Here is a 14,275-nt window from a genome sequence, read left to right on the forward strand (position 1 = left end):
GGCGTCGCGGTCTCCGAGCCGGGAGCTGCAGCCCAGCAAAATGGATGCAGCGCGACTTGCCGGGAACAAAACAGCCCTCGAACCGCCGCAGAGCTTGGAAGTCAGGCGCACGGGCTCAGGGCCTCTCCGTCCTCGCCGGCCTCTGCCGCCCCTCCGGCCCCTCCTGGCCCGCCCCCGGCTTTCACTTGCTTCTGCTCTCCAGTTTCCCTTTTCACACTCACTGAGCCCCTGGGGCGCCGGGGCTCCGGAGGGTTTAGTCAGGACCCCGAGGGTGAGGGAAAGCTCCCGAGGGTGAGGTGGGAGGGAGGGAGCCAGGCCCTGTGCGTGTCAAGTAGGACTGGCCTCGAGCACCCCACTCCCAGGTTCTCAGGCTGGAAAAATGTGGGGAGTCTAATGCAGCTGAAGCTGCTCAATAAGGGGGAGAAAGAAGGGACGGAGAGAGCCAGGGGCTGCGTGGCTTGGGCATTTCCAAAGCCTCGGAAGCAATTCTCGCTGGCCTGGAGTGGACGGCGGAGTGGACACGTGGTGGGGGGGCCGGCCTGGAGTGGACGGCGGAGTGGACACGGGGGAGTGGACACGGGGGAGTGGACACGTGGGGAGGACTGTAGGAGGAACAGCGGGCGGGGAGAGCCCGGGGCAGGTGGTTCCGAACTTGTTTGAAGCTGGGCAAGGCTGGAATGTATCTGACGTCGACGGAAGGAGCTCGGTGCTTGTTTCGGGCCAGAGAAAGCTGCCCTGGGAGCGAGGGCCTGGCGGTGGGCAGGAGGGCGCGGGTGCAGGCCTCTGCCCCGCCCTTGCCCTGCCTGCCCCTCAGCGCTGCCTCCTGCAGCCTCACCTAGTCAGACCCCTCACGGCCCCTCAGATTCACTTCTGAGACCCGGCCTAGTCCTCCCAGATGAAGCCTCGTCTCCACTCACCGACAGCCCGTTGACAGCTGCTGACCGTTTCAGCCACCCCTTACTGAGGCTCCCGGTGACGTGCCCGTCCGCGCGTGGCTGGCACGTGGGGATTCTGAGTGGACGGCCAGAGGGAAGCCGTCGACACCCTGGACATCACCCTGGATGGTGGGTGACGGGGGTGGGGTGGGCGCGGCCGAGAGCACTGGGCTCAGTGGCCAGTGCAGGTGTCTCCCTGCAGGGTGGTGTTGCGGCAGTTCCCAGCCCTCTCACATGATTTCCCCAGGAGCCTGCTGAGAGGAGGCCCAAGGAGAGAAACAGAAGCCTTGTTCCCAGGGGCCTCGCAGCCAGCCTGGAGGTCAGAGGCCAGGGGAGCAGCCCTGGGAGGCCCCTGAAAGCCTGTCTCCCGGCACATTGTGGGGTCCCCAGGTATCTTGGAATGAGGAGAAGCAACAGACGCCCTCTGGGGTGTAAACAGAGATAAGGCCAGACTCTCTTCTCCAGGAAGCCTCCATTTTCTTTCTTGTCGGATGAAGACTGCCTTCTTTCCCTCCAGTCTCTGCAGTTTATCTTCTTCCTGGGGCAGGGGGGGTGTTGGGGGGTGGCAAGGGGCGACAGTCCTTGCATCTTCTCTCTCCTTGCCCCCTCCCTCGGCCTCTGGCCCCATGTCTGGGTCTCTCATACACTAAACACCACACGAGTCTGTGCTTCCGGGCCTGGAGGGGCCGTTCAGTTCATCACTCATGACGTCTTTTGGGTTGGGGGCCGGGGGCTGCTGACCTTCTCCTCCTGTCCCTTCCAGAATAACAGAGTAGTCGCCTTCATTGAACAACAGTGTCCATGCCAACAACCAGCGCCACTGGCCTCCGGGGTGGGGTGCCTCAGGTCCTGGGAGAACTCCCCACGAGTGGTGCCAGTGAGGCCTGTCCAGAGGAGAGGGCACCAGCGTCGGGTGCCAGGGGGACAGGGGAGGCTCCAGGGAGGAGGCATGGCTTGTGCTGGGCTCTGAGGCAAGCGTGGGATGTAGGAAGTAGAGGAGCGGGGGGTGGGGGGTGGGGAAGCAGGAAGCTTAGGGGACACTGTGTGGGACCAGGTCAGATGGTGCTCGGGGCTCGGGGCAGGAGGTAGTTTAGAAGGGAGAGAGAGGTGGGGGTGGGAAGAGCGAAGGAACGCGGGGATGTGGAGGTTAGATTTTAGACTTTCAACAAAGGGAAGCTTACAGGGCTCCAGACTTAAGTCTGGTGATGGGGTCAGGTGTGGGGTTATAGATAGTTCTGGAAGCAGACTTTTCCCGGCCAGAGAGCCGAGGGTTCCATGAGGTCTTACCTTCCCCCCCCCCCACATTCAGGGGTGTAGCCTGGCCCCTGGTGACCCAGAAAAATATGTTATCTAAAGCACCCCCACATGTGGGTGTGGAGCATGGTGGAGCCCTGGGTCCTCTCCAAACAGCTTCGCTTTATTTCCAGGGGTGTTTCCATAGACGGAGGTAGGTGACTTGCCGCACCCCATCAGCACGCCCTGCCCCCTTACCTAGGGCTGTGCCGCCTCCTGCCTCCAGGGAGCCCGCCCCTGCCCGCCCTTCTCCTCTCTGGTGGCAAAGCAGAGCAGACACCGAAGGCCATGTTCTCGAGGCTTCCCGTGCCCCCCCCCTCACCCTCACACCCCTCCAGGGAGGGCTGCTGCACCTCTTCCTGAGCTGAGTGGGATTGGGCATGGGAGAAGCCAGCCAGAGGGAGGAAAGAGGCAGCAGTGTGAGCGTGTGCGAGTCTGAGAGAGAGGCAGACACAGAGGAAGGTAGAGCAGGACACAGGATGCCCAGCTGGAGAGCGTGGACCAGCCCCCCCACCCCCCGCTGCCCAGAGCCCCCCACATTGGCGTGCGTGTGACCTGTGGTGTGTGTAGTGTGAGCCGGTGACGACAGCCCCCTCCCCAGAGGTGCGACGTGCGCCCACACCAGCCCCCCAGGGGACATCGGTGCCCCCACCCAGGGCCGGGGCCTACGTCTCCACGAGGAGCCCGCCCCGCCGCCTTCTAGACCAGCTGCGAGGGTGGGATTAGTGGGCCCGCTTGGGAAGGTGACACATGCTTTGTGGACACCGAACCTCTCCCGAGGCTGAGCACATGGAACCCCAGACCTGCTGGGTAGTGGCACCACACGGCCGGCTGTGCTGACGGCCCGCCAGATGCTGAACCCCAACTTGCCGCAGCCGGCAGGCAGACACTGCTTCCTGCAGCTTCCACATCTGGGTCTGGTTGCATGTCACCAGGTTGACTTCTCGGTGACTGCGCTTCCAAGATCTGGCATCATAGGAAGTGGGAGGGAGCTTGGAGGAATCAGAGGCCAAGTCGCCGTTTCACGAGAAAGCTGGGCCCACAGAGCGTCCGCCTGGGCCCCTCACCCCTCTGTGCCCTGGCACTGCACAGGGCACCCCTGACCTCCCGGGTTCCCATTCCAGGCCACTCTCCACTGAAACCTTGCTTTAATTTTCTCAGTTCAGTTCTGCTTTTAACTGTGCACTGTCTGTCTGCCCTTGAGTTCACCTGTGATTTATGCACCATCTTGCCCATAGGGCCCAGCAGAGCACAGGGTGCTCAAGAAACACTGAGGGATAAAGGGGCGCAGTGGCTGTGCCCTCCGCGTAGAACGTGCTCCACACCTCAGCTCCCCTCAGTCCGGGGGGAAGCTGATGAAGGAGCCCAGCCGGGCACAGAGTGTTGCTCAAGGGCTGTTCCTGGGAGACAGGAAACCACAGGTGCTGCAGGTAGCCCTCTGGCGGCTTTCTGTTTCTCTTGCCCCCACCCCCGACACCCCAGCTCTTCTATGCATAAGTAAATAAAATAAATCTAAAAAAAAAAAAGCATCGACACACTGCATTGGTGTCCCTGCTGGTTGACAACGCCCCGACCTGTCAAGTCCCCCCCACCCCACCTTGTCTTCTGGGGACCCCCACCCATCCGCTCTGAGGAGCAGGTGGTAAAGCTCAGAGGCCTTTGGCTCCAGACTTAAGTCTGGGCTCATGCTGCAAGCCCACCATCCCTTAACCCGAGCCTTGGGTCCAGAGGGCGCTCAGGGCTCAGAACCTTGCAGATCCTAGAGAGGAAATGCAGCGAAGCCCACAGAGGGATTCGAGGAGGCGCCTGGAATCATGGAATTAGACACGCTCACATTTCCACAGGGAAGTGTGTGGCTAAGCACTACCAACAGCCTCATGAAAGGTTTTGCTTTCATGAATTACAGATAACTTTTGGTCTTCAGAGCTTTTGGGGGTTGGAATTGTTGGATTAGAGGTCGGACAATATTAGTTAACCTTTTTAGGAGAATGATTTGTGTATTTACTGAGTGGGACTGAAACTAGCTTGCTGGAAAGGGGTGGGGCAGGGGTAGGGCCTGGATGTGGGTAGCCCGTGGGAGAGACAGCTCCGTGGCACCCCAGAAAGGCTTTGATTTGCCCAGGGCTGTGGCCAATCAGCCACCTGAAGCGCTGGCCACGGAAGGATCTGGTGGCTCTGAGGAGCAGAGTGTGGCTGGGTTTAGTGCCAGACCCAGTTCACGGCAGAGCCACTGAGTGAGCCACAGGCCTCGGGGGTCCCAGCTGGGCACAGTCATGGACTCCAGGCCGGGCTGGGACCTTGGGACAGCTGGGGGTTGGCACCTGGGATGTAGCTGGGACCAGACTCTTGTTGGCGTTGGTTGGCTCAGCCCTCTATGCCCGGCCTGAGCCATGACCTTCCTTGGACTCTCGTTGCTGGAAATTGAATTTGAGTCAGCTAGGGTCTCGACCTGGGTCTCCACCAGCCCCAAAGCAGGGACCCGCCCCTCCTTCCTTGAACACGCGTGGAATTTGGGAGTGAATCCAGGGGGGACTGGAAAGCCCTTTAAAGGAGATGTGGAAGCGGTGCCTGGGGCCTGGAGTCCGCAAACATTTGCACTGAGCATTCCTAAATGACAGCAAGATTGACGGTTTTAGCACCTTCCTGTTGCAGAGGCCGTCCAAGTGGCCGAGGGAGCCTGTGTAACCTCCGTACCTGGGAAATAAAAAAAAAATAGGGCCCTCCCTGGTGGCACAATGGGTTAAAGCGCAGCACTGCGAAGCTAGCTGCCGCTTCAGCGTGAGTTCGATCCCCAGCCAGGGAGTGACCCACGTGGCACAGCAGACCCCCTCCTGTCTCCCCTCAGCTGGGTACTTCATCGATCTGCCTATTCTGCTCCCCATGCTGGTGAGTTCTCTCACTGCTCCTGCACCTCTGGCCTGTACTCCAGTTCTGCACGCATAAATAAAATAAAATCTTAAAAAAATAAAAGCAAGATAGCGACTCGCTTGCATGAGCTTGGCATTCATCCCACATGCTGTTCTGTGTACTCAGCAGCTTAGGATTTTCCTCTGGCTAGAAGGACTTAGTTTGGGGCCTGCTGGCAAGTCCCTGGGGATGCTTATGAGGTGGAGTGACCATTTTCCCACTAGGTTCTGTTTCTTGGCCCAGAGAGGAGACACAATGGGAGGAAGATGCTTGTTGACAGCCAAGAAACAGCTTCTGCTGTTCTGATTCTTCCTTCTCTCGGGCATTCTGTCTGCACAGGTGCATCCTCATAGGTTATATCCTCATTATTTCTTCTTTCATTCACATGCTCATTCAAAAGGGTAGTGGGAGCTAAATGTTAATCAAATAAAGCTAATTTGCTCGACAGAATTAAACCAGGAGTAACTTGAAATTCACCACAGGTGAGTGATTTGGTCAGGGCTACTTTCTTTGGGCCTCAAAAACAAAATAAAAACTGTCCCCGCCCCACCATTTATGGGTTAGATAACACGCTGGCACTGGGCCTGCCAATCAGAGAGCAAGACAGCGCTTCTCAGCCCGGCCTGGCTCCTGCAGGCTAGCACGGCTTCATTTTAAATTCACTGAGGTTAGTAAAATAAAAAAGATTCTGTCCTCAGCCACATGAGTCAATGTTAAGTGCCCAGTAGCCACTAGTCTGCCACTAGTGGCCGGTGGCTACTGCATGGTAGAGTATAAGACCTTGAGTGCACAGAGTTCTGTGAATGCTGCCTAGAGGCTGGAGGGGGGCGATTGTTCAGACGTCCAGACCACGACCATCTGAATGTCTGACCAGGTGCTCCAGATATATATCTTTTTAAAGATTCATCCATCCATGCATACAGGGACTGGGGCACAGGCCCGCGGTGTGGGGGTGGCGGGTGGGGCGGAGTGTCAGGAGAGGTCTTTTGCGCCCTGTGGGTCCCTCCCTGGCGGGGATCGAACTCCTGCTGCAGGGGCTGCTGCTGATGGTCTCCTAGTGCTGCGCTTTAACCCGCTGCGCCACCAGGGGGGGGCCTCTGGCTAGGTGGTTTTTTGACTTTTACAACTAAAATCCACTGTAACGTGCATATATGTTTCTCTCTCTATTTGTATTGAAATAGTGAGACAATACTCACCTTTACCACCTAGGATGCTCACTCAGTCCTGTTACCTGGGGCTGGAGGGGGAGACCTCTGTGCTTCTGTTTATGTTACCCGATTGGTTCCACGATCAGCATAGCTCTGTGCTAGCTACTCAGCCCTCCCGCTGCTGTGCTTCCACTTGAAAAACACTGCTGTGGACCTCGGCGGGGCGGGGCGGCGGCCCTGTGGGTAGATGGTGAGGAGGGTGTCCCCGTGGAGGTGTGAGCATGTGGAAGGGGAGGAGAAGTCGGCGTGAGCCTGGCAGGGGAGCACAGTGGCCCTGGAGGAGGGCACGGGCCACAGGACTGTGGCTTCAAGGCCTCTGTCGCCCTATCTGGCCTTGTGTGTAAATCATTAGCTAGAGCGGTGGACCCGAGGCAGGACTGGAGCGCACACATGTGTGGGAAGGGTCTGGGGGCGGCTCACGGTGTCCAGGGGCGTCTGCAGATCTCGGGGCAGGGGCGGGGATGGACTAAGGCCAGCCAGCTGTGGGGGCTCACTCCGTGCTCTGACCTGACTGGGGAGGGAGGGTGCTTCCCGCCTGGGGCGCTGTATCACCTTCACATCCCTGGTGTGTGCCCCAGGCCTCAGCAGCGGTCCCTGTGGCGTACTGTGCCCAGGGTCTTTGGAAGCCTCCCAGGACGTGAAGGCCCTGAAGCTCCAGTTCCTGGAGATGTTCCCGTGGAGGTGGCTGCTTCCCAGCTCGCCCCTGCGCCATGTGGGCCAGGCGGGCCAGGCAGGTCCAGGCCAGCAGGGGAGCCAAGCCCTGAGGGTGTCGCTCCACAGATAGGAGACTGGGGTCACTCACACAGAAGCTTACGGATAAGGGGCTGTGTCTGGAAGGAGGCAAAGTTCAGTCTAGCAAAAGGAGCAGTGGTGCTCATGTCCTGTAACCGGAGTGCCCAAGGGGCTGTGCGGGCCCAGGGTGTTCACACAGCGAGAGGTCGGCCAGGCCACAACGAGTGTCCTACCCTGAGAGATGTGGACTGGCCATTCATTCAGGACTCAGTTGCGGTGCTGTGGGGTTGCCGAGGACAGAGCGGGTGGAAATCCCCAGCCCCCCGGGCCTGGCGTGGGTTGAGCGTGCGTGTGTGTGGGGACGCGGCCCCTGCGTGCCTGGAAGGCCTCCTGCAGTCCCAGGGCTGTGCAGCGTGCACAGGGCAGCCGCTTGGTGTGCACCACGCCACCCCAGGGGCTTCTTCCACTGACCCTCATGCCGCGTAGTGTCTGACGGCTGGTCAGCGTGCGTCCCAGAGAGGAGTGCTTAGCTGTCCTCATGAAAAACCTGAAGCCCACACGTGGCTGACTCGATCATAGAGGTCATGACAAGGCTGGGACAGGGTTCAGGTTGAGAGGAGAGAGGTACCAAGGCCAGGGTGAGGGGCCTGGCTCGGGGTAGAGCTAGGGGCCTGTGGTCTGTCCCTCCCGTTCCTGGTGAGTAGTGGTGACCAAATTGTGACAGACCTTCCAGAGAGGGGAAGGCCTGGGCAGAGGACATGGAGATTCTGGACCCACTTACGTGTCAAGCTTCGTATAGCGTTTGCTCTCTTAGAATCTGAAAACTTTGTTTTATTTTTTGAAAAAGATTTCTCTATGTATGCAAGAGATGGGGTGCAGGCCAGAGGTATGAGGTGAGAGGATTTACCAGAGTGGGGAGCAGAACGGGCAGACCTACTGAAATCCACTGCTGAGGGGAGCAGCGGGGAGACAGGAGAGGTCTGCTGCGCCCTGTGGGTCCCTCCCTGGCCGGGGATTCTATGACAGCTTCATAGTGCTGAGACTTAACCTTTGGTGCCACCAGGAGGGCCCAGGAGCCTAAAGACTTTACATGTTAAGTCATTTTACCCCTCCCAACACCCTACTTCTAATCCTAACATAGGACTAAGCACACTGAGGCCCTGACCAGTGAGGAGGCTGACCAGTCGCCTCTGGGAGTCAGCAGCTCTCACAGTTGAGTGTCCACAGTCTAGTTCCTTGTCTGCCACTCAGAGGTGCTGGTCTGCTCACTTTTGGGTCAGGAGCAGTTTCTCTCCTCACTGGCCATTTCCCTCAGCAGGCACTGGCCAGCCTACTGCGCTGGCCCTGGTCGCATGCCTCAGACCTGACCCTGCCCACACGGAAGGCCTCATCCAAGGTTGCACTCCCGGGGCGGGGCTTTGCAGGGAGAGCGAGGACTGATAGAACAGAAAGCTGCTTTGTTCAGGGGGGTTTCCCCTTAAAGCTCTGCCAAGGTGGAAGGCCAGGGGAGAGCCAGGGAGAACGGGGACTTAGGAGAAAGTGCCAGTGAACAGGAAGTGCCCCCCCCCCCAAGCGAAGGGAGGCTGAGTAGGCTCCACTCTAGCTGAGCTGGAGGCCAGAAGGGTGCACGTGTGACCCTGATCTCCCAGATTCCTTAAACAGCTCTCCAGGCGCCATGCCGCCCCGGTCTGGGTTCACTGCCGGAGCAGAGGCCTGGGGAGGCTGCCCCTCTGCGGGGTCCTCCCTTCTGGGTGGCCCCAGACTGCGCCCCTTCCTCCCGGGCCTGTGGGAGGGGCCCCCCCGCCCTCCCTGAACACCCTGAGCATGGGCTTCGGTCCCCCCAGCTGAGCTGAGTTTCCTGGAGCCGCGTGATTTGCTCACGCTTTTTAGTCCATTTGCCGATGGCTGTTTTTTATTGGTGTATTTATATCATTTAATATAATTATCGGCGTGGTGGGGATTAAGCCAGCTCTTTTAGTTTTATGTTTTCTGTTTGTTGCTTTTCATTTGTCTTTTTCCTGCCTTCTGTGGGTTGCTGAAACTTTATTTAGAATTCCATATGAATTCACTGAAAGTGTATTTGATTCTGTTTCTTTGCAGCTTTTAAAATGGTTCCTCCAAGCATTACTATATCTCGACATCTCTATCTTATCTACTGGTTTTTATCATTTTACCAATTTTTGCAAATGAGGAAACTTTACCTCTCGCTCCCTCCTTTACCCTCCCTGTTTGTAATCTAATTGTCTTATTTTTTTTTCCTATATGCGTTTGGAAACACAACAGACGGTGTTGTTTCCTTCAAACTTAAAACAATTTAGGAAATTTAAGAGGAGGAAAATGTATTGTGTTTACTCATATTTTTGCTCTTTCTTTCTTCTTTTCTATGTCTCAGATTTCCTTGGATTCAGAACAATGAAACATTTATTGCTGGTGGGGATATAGAACAGTCCTTTGGAGACAGTTTGGTGAAAAACATACAGTTACCATCTGACTCAGCAGACTCATTCCTAAGCTCTCTAGAAGAATGAAAACAACCCCAAACAAAATGAAAACAGAAAAACCCATATATGAGTGGTGGTTATTGCTTGATTCATTAATGCCCAAAACTGGAAACAATCCAAATGTTCTCCAGCTGGTGAATGGAAACACAGATGTTGGTAGTCACACAATGGAATATTACTCAGCAATAAAAAGGGAGGGACTCATTTACACGCAATTTTGTGGATGAATAGCAAATACACACACACACACATACACATACAAACAGCCTCAAAATGCTATAGGTTGTAGAATTGCTTTTCTACAATGTTTTGGGAGAAAGCCAAATTATAGGACGGAGATTACCAGGGAAGGTGGAGGTTTGATGATAAAACATCAGGGTGAGGCAATTGTTTGGTATCTTGACCCTGGTGATAGTTATAGAACTCTATGCACTTGTCATGATTCATGGAACATAACAAAAAGGAGTAAATTTTAGCGTATTGAAGCAATTGAAAAAGAAAAGATGAACTTTATTAGATTGTCCACTTGTTTTAGAATTAGAACCCTGCTGAAGATCCCTACGGATCTGACGATTTCTCTGACCTGTGCTGACCAACTGCTGCTAGCTGGCCTGTCCTGGGTGAATCCCGTCATTGCTATGGAAACCAGGAAGCCCATTTCCACAACAGCCCTTCCGTCTTTATCTGAGCATGCAGTGAGAAATCAGTGCAACATCTTTTAAGAATGCTGTTCTCTCATCAGCATTTTCTTGTGCCCCGGCAAGGTGAATACTTTCCAGGCCCTCTTGGGGGAATTAGTCAGGGACAAGTCAATAGATTGTACTTGATAAATCACCTCCAACATTCCCCTCTCCCTACGTCTTTGAATTCCTTCTGTTGCATTATGCAATAGGGTTTCTGGAATCTTCGCTTCATTATTGCACACCACCACTAAGCCCAGGTTTTAACGAATCAACTATGGAAAGAGATGAGATTAGCCCCAGTTGCTGGAGATAGTACACTGATTTTGGAATCTCTGCACCCATATAATAAACCTATATGAATGAATTCAGCCCAGTCTAAACTGTTCCTCTCCCTGGCTTGGCACCCTTGGAATCCAAATCCAGCTCTCAGCGGGCCCTCCCTGGTGGCGCATTGGGTTAAAGCGCAGCACTATGGAGCTGTCTGCAGCCACTGCAGCACCAGTTCGATCCCCGGCCAGGGAGGGACCCACAGGGCCCTGCAGACCTCTCCTGTCTCACCCACTGCTCCTCTCAGCAGTGGATTTTATCAATCTGCCTGTTCTGTTCCCCACTCTGTCTCTGGTGACTCCTCTCACCCCGCGCCCCCCCCCCCCCCCCCGCTGGCCTGTGTCTCAGTTCTGTATGCATATATAAATAAATCTTAAAAAAAAAAAAAAAGAATCCAATCCTACATCACCCCCCAAGATTGTGTCTGTATTAATTTGAAAGTTTGTTTTGTAACTAAAATAATATTCTCTGGGGTCAGATTGTATTTGTCTGAGGCATCCATTGCATGTTAACTGTCCAGGTGGGGCTGGAACATAGTGTCCAGGACAAGCCCTGCCTCATTGCACAGGGAAGGAGGCTCTGTCTCTGCCCGCCAGTGAGATCTAGTAGGTCTCGGCAGCCAGCATCCTCACATACACGCCCCAGAGCCCATTTGCCCCTAGGTCTTCACATGAGACCTGGCAAGCTTGTGATTTCCGTCTGTGATGTAATTCCATAGCCGGCAGGGCCCGGCTCGGCGACCTCAGTCCTGTGGCTCTGCCACTTGAGAGTGTCTTAGGATGTCTTAGAAGCAACATGCTGCTTTTGAGCCAAGAATTAAAAACTGGGCCCTCCCTGTGGCACACGGGGTTCGGTGTAGCACTACGAAGCTACCACAGATTGCACAGCGGTCTCTCCTGTCACCCCCCTGCTCCCCTCAGCAGTGGGTTTCAGTCCATCTTCCTGTTCTGCTCCCCGCTCTGTCTCTGCTGAATCTTCTCACCCCCCGCACCTCTGGCCTGTCTGCATAAATGAATTCTTATAAATTCAGGCCTTATATGCATCAATAAATAAATCTTAAAAATATTAAAAACTGCGGAATCTGCCATTTCCTTTCTGTAAGGTCACCGCCACAGTCTTTGCTTTATGGGGGACATTTCCCCACCACAGTGCTGTGTGGTCAGTCCACCTAGGCCAGTCATTCCAGGCCTGGGGGGCAGAGGAGTAAATTAAATGACTGGTTTTGCCATTGCTTGTGATAAGTGTTACCTCCCGGCCTTTAAACCTCAGCAGATCAGATAACTGCTCCCAGTTCTCCTTGACGGTTCATACTTTAGTGCAGGAAACAGAAGCTGGCCTACCTGGCAAGGAATCATGAAGGTGACTGGCCCCCCACACACAGTCCTGCAGCTGTGACCTACAGTGCCCATCTGGTGCAGCTGCCTCTCAGGGCTCACAAGGAAATAACCGGACATTGCTGGTGGCCCCGAAAAACCCGATAGCCCTGTGACCGGGCTTGCTGGCAGAAACTCCCAGTGTAGCAGAAAGTCCCTGCCTTACCTCCACCTTCCAAATATCACTCACCGACATCCAGTAGTGGAGCATAATTCACATCCTAGCTGCAGGTCTATCTGGGAAATACGCTTTTTAGCTTTCTGGCTCTGAATCAAGTAGGCATGAATTTGAAGGCGAGCTGAGAGCCCAGCCACCCCATCCCTGGCCTTTGGACTTTGAGACAGACTGCCTGGATTTGAATGTAGGCTTTGCTGTTTACTTAGCTTTTAAAAAGATTTTATTTATTTATGCATACAGAACTGGGGTACAGGCCAGAGGTGCAGGGGTGATGAGCGAGCGGGGAGCAGGACAGGCAGATGGACGAAGTCCATTGCTGAGGGGAGCAGCGGGCGGGCCAGGAGAGGTCTGCCGCGCCCTGTGGGTCAGCTCCCTGCTGGGGAAATCGAACTTGCTGTGACGCAGCTGTGGCAGCTTCATGATGCTGTGCTTTAACCTGTCACGCCACCAGGGAGGGCCTAGTTAGCTTTGTGTCACTGAGAGTGGGTCTTCCCAGAGGGCTCAGCCTTTCCTAGCAGGGTGCTGCGTGGGACAGGCTGGTCCCCACCTGCGTGAGCCGCACAAGGCCATGGCGTAGCTGGGGTCTCATCCCCAACCTTGCCCGCCTTTCAGAGCCACAGCATCTTCTAATGTTTAGCGGGAGGCCTGGGCCTTCCTTACCCCAGAACAACAAATCCAGGTCTCTGCAGATGGGACCCAGGTCTCAGTATTATTTGTAAAACTTCCCAGGTGATTCAGCGGCAGCCTGGACTGAGCTAAGTTTTAGGTGGAGGGCAAAGCTTGGGACGGGGATCAGGAAATGTGCTGTGCTGCTGTGAGTCTAGCTCTGTGGCCTACGGCAAGGCGCCGGACTTCTGAGGGCCTCAGGGCCCACCTCTTTGGGTCGGAGCCAGCACTAGGCAGCCCGCACAGGACTGCAGTGAGGACGGCGTGTATAAACACCCTGGGAACCGGGGGACGCGGCAGGGAAGGCTGTATCAGGTGCAGGTCTTGGGTTACTCCGGTGGCTGCAAGCTCCGCTCGGACGCGGCCAGGGGCTTTCTGCTGGACTCTGGCAGGTCTGCGTGGCTTGGCGTTGGTGGGGTCTGTCTGTTCTGACTCGGTGGGCTCGCACCGGCTGCTGACTCATCAGTCTCTGCGTGCAGTGGGCTGGAGATAAAGCTGGGTTGCCACTAGGGTGGTGCACCCCTTTAGGGAGATTCACCGGAAGCCCCGGGGCACCTGCGTGGCTAGAAAGCACGTTCAGTATCGTGCTGATACTTCCGGAAGGAGGCGAGGACAGACAGATGGGGCAGAAACACGACTCTGACTGCTTTGCTAGAACAAATCTCAGGAAGTTCAGTCACTTTGCCTCAGAGTTTGATCCTCTCGAGGGCTGCCTGGCCTGGGGAGGGGTGGGGGGCACAGTAGGGGTTGGAGAGACCAGGGAAGGAAGAGCGGGGCAGGGACCATGGTGAGAGTCAGGGAGGCGGGCTGAAGGACACCTCAGGTGGTAGCAGCCAAGAGAGCCCAGGCTCGCAGAGACGGCCAGGGTCACTGTCCACAGAGCCCCCAGGTAGGCTTGTGGGCAGCTACCCTCGGCCCGCACTCGGGAGAGTGGCTTCAGGCGCTGGCTTTATGCAAGCAGACGCTCTGGCTCTACAGCGAGGGATCAAGACCTTCGTCCTGTTCCTGGGGGAGCCGGGCGGGGGGAGAAGGGGGCTGGGCTCTTCATCACTGGCGGGGCTGCTGTCCTGCCCTCTCCTCTGAGTCCCCAGGGACCAAGGGGAGCAGTGCCGTCTTTTAACTGTTGTCCACTGGGGACCCTCCTATTTAGAGATCGCAGAGAGAACGCGCCGACTCTGTCAGCCCGGGCTTCCATGTGGGTCGAAGGTCCATCTGTCCGTGCCTCCCCTCTTGGCCTCCCACCTGCTCCAGGGCCGTGACACGGTCACCCCTCATGTGTCACGTCAGGTATCGTTTCTGCCCCCATCCCCAGAATATAAGCCCCGCGAGCACAGGCATTTTACTGGTCTTGTTCACTGATGTGTCAACCTGGAAGAGCGACTGGTACACGGTAATGTCAGTGTTTGTTGAAAGAAACAACAAAAAGCCTTTGCTCTGGACCACTAGCTGGTGAAGTAGGGCAGTACCCATCT

Source organism: Condylura cristata, unplaced genomic scaffold (assembly GCF_000260355.1).
Source record: "Condylura cristata isolate star-nosed mole 26May11 unplaced genomic scaffold, ConCri1.0 scaffold00034, whole genome shotgun sequence".
Taxonomy (NCBI): Eukaryota; Metazoa; Chordata; class Mammalia; order Eulipotyphla; family Talpidae; genus Condylura; species Condylura cristata.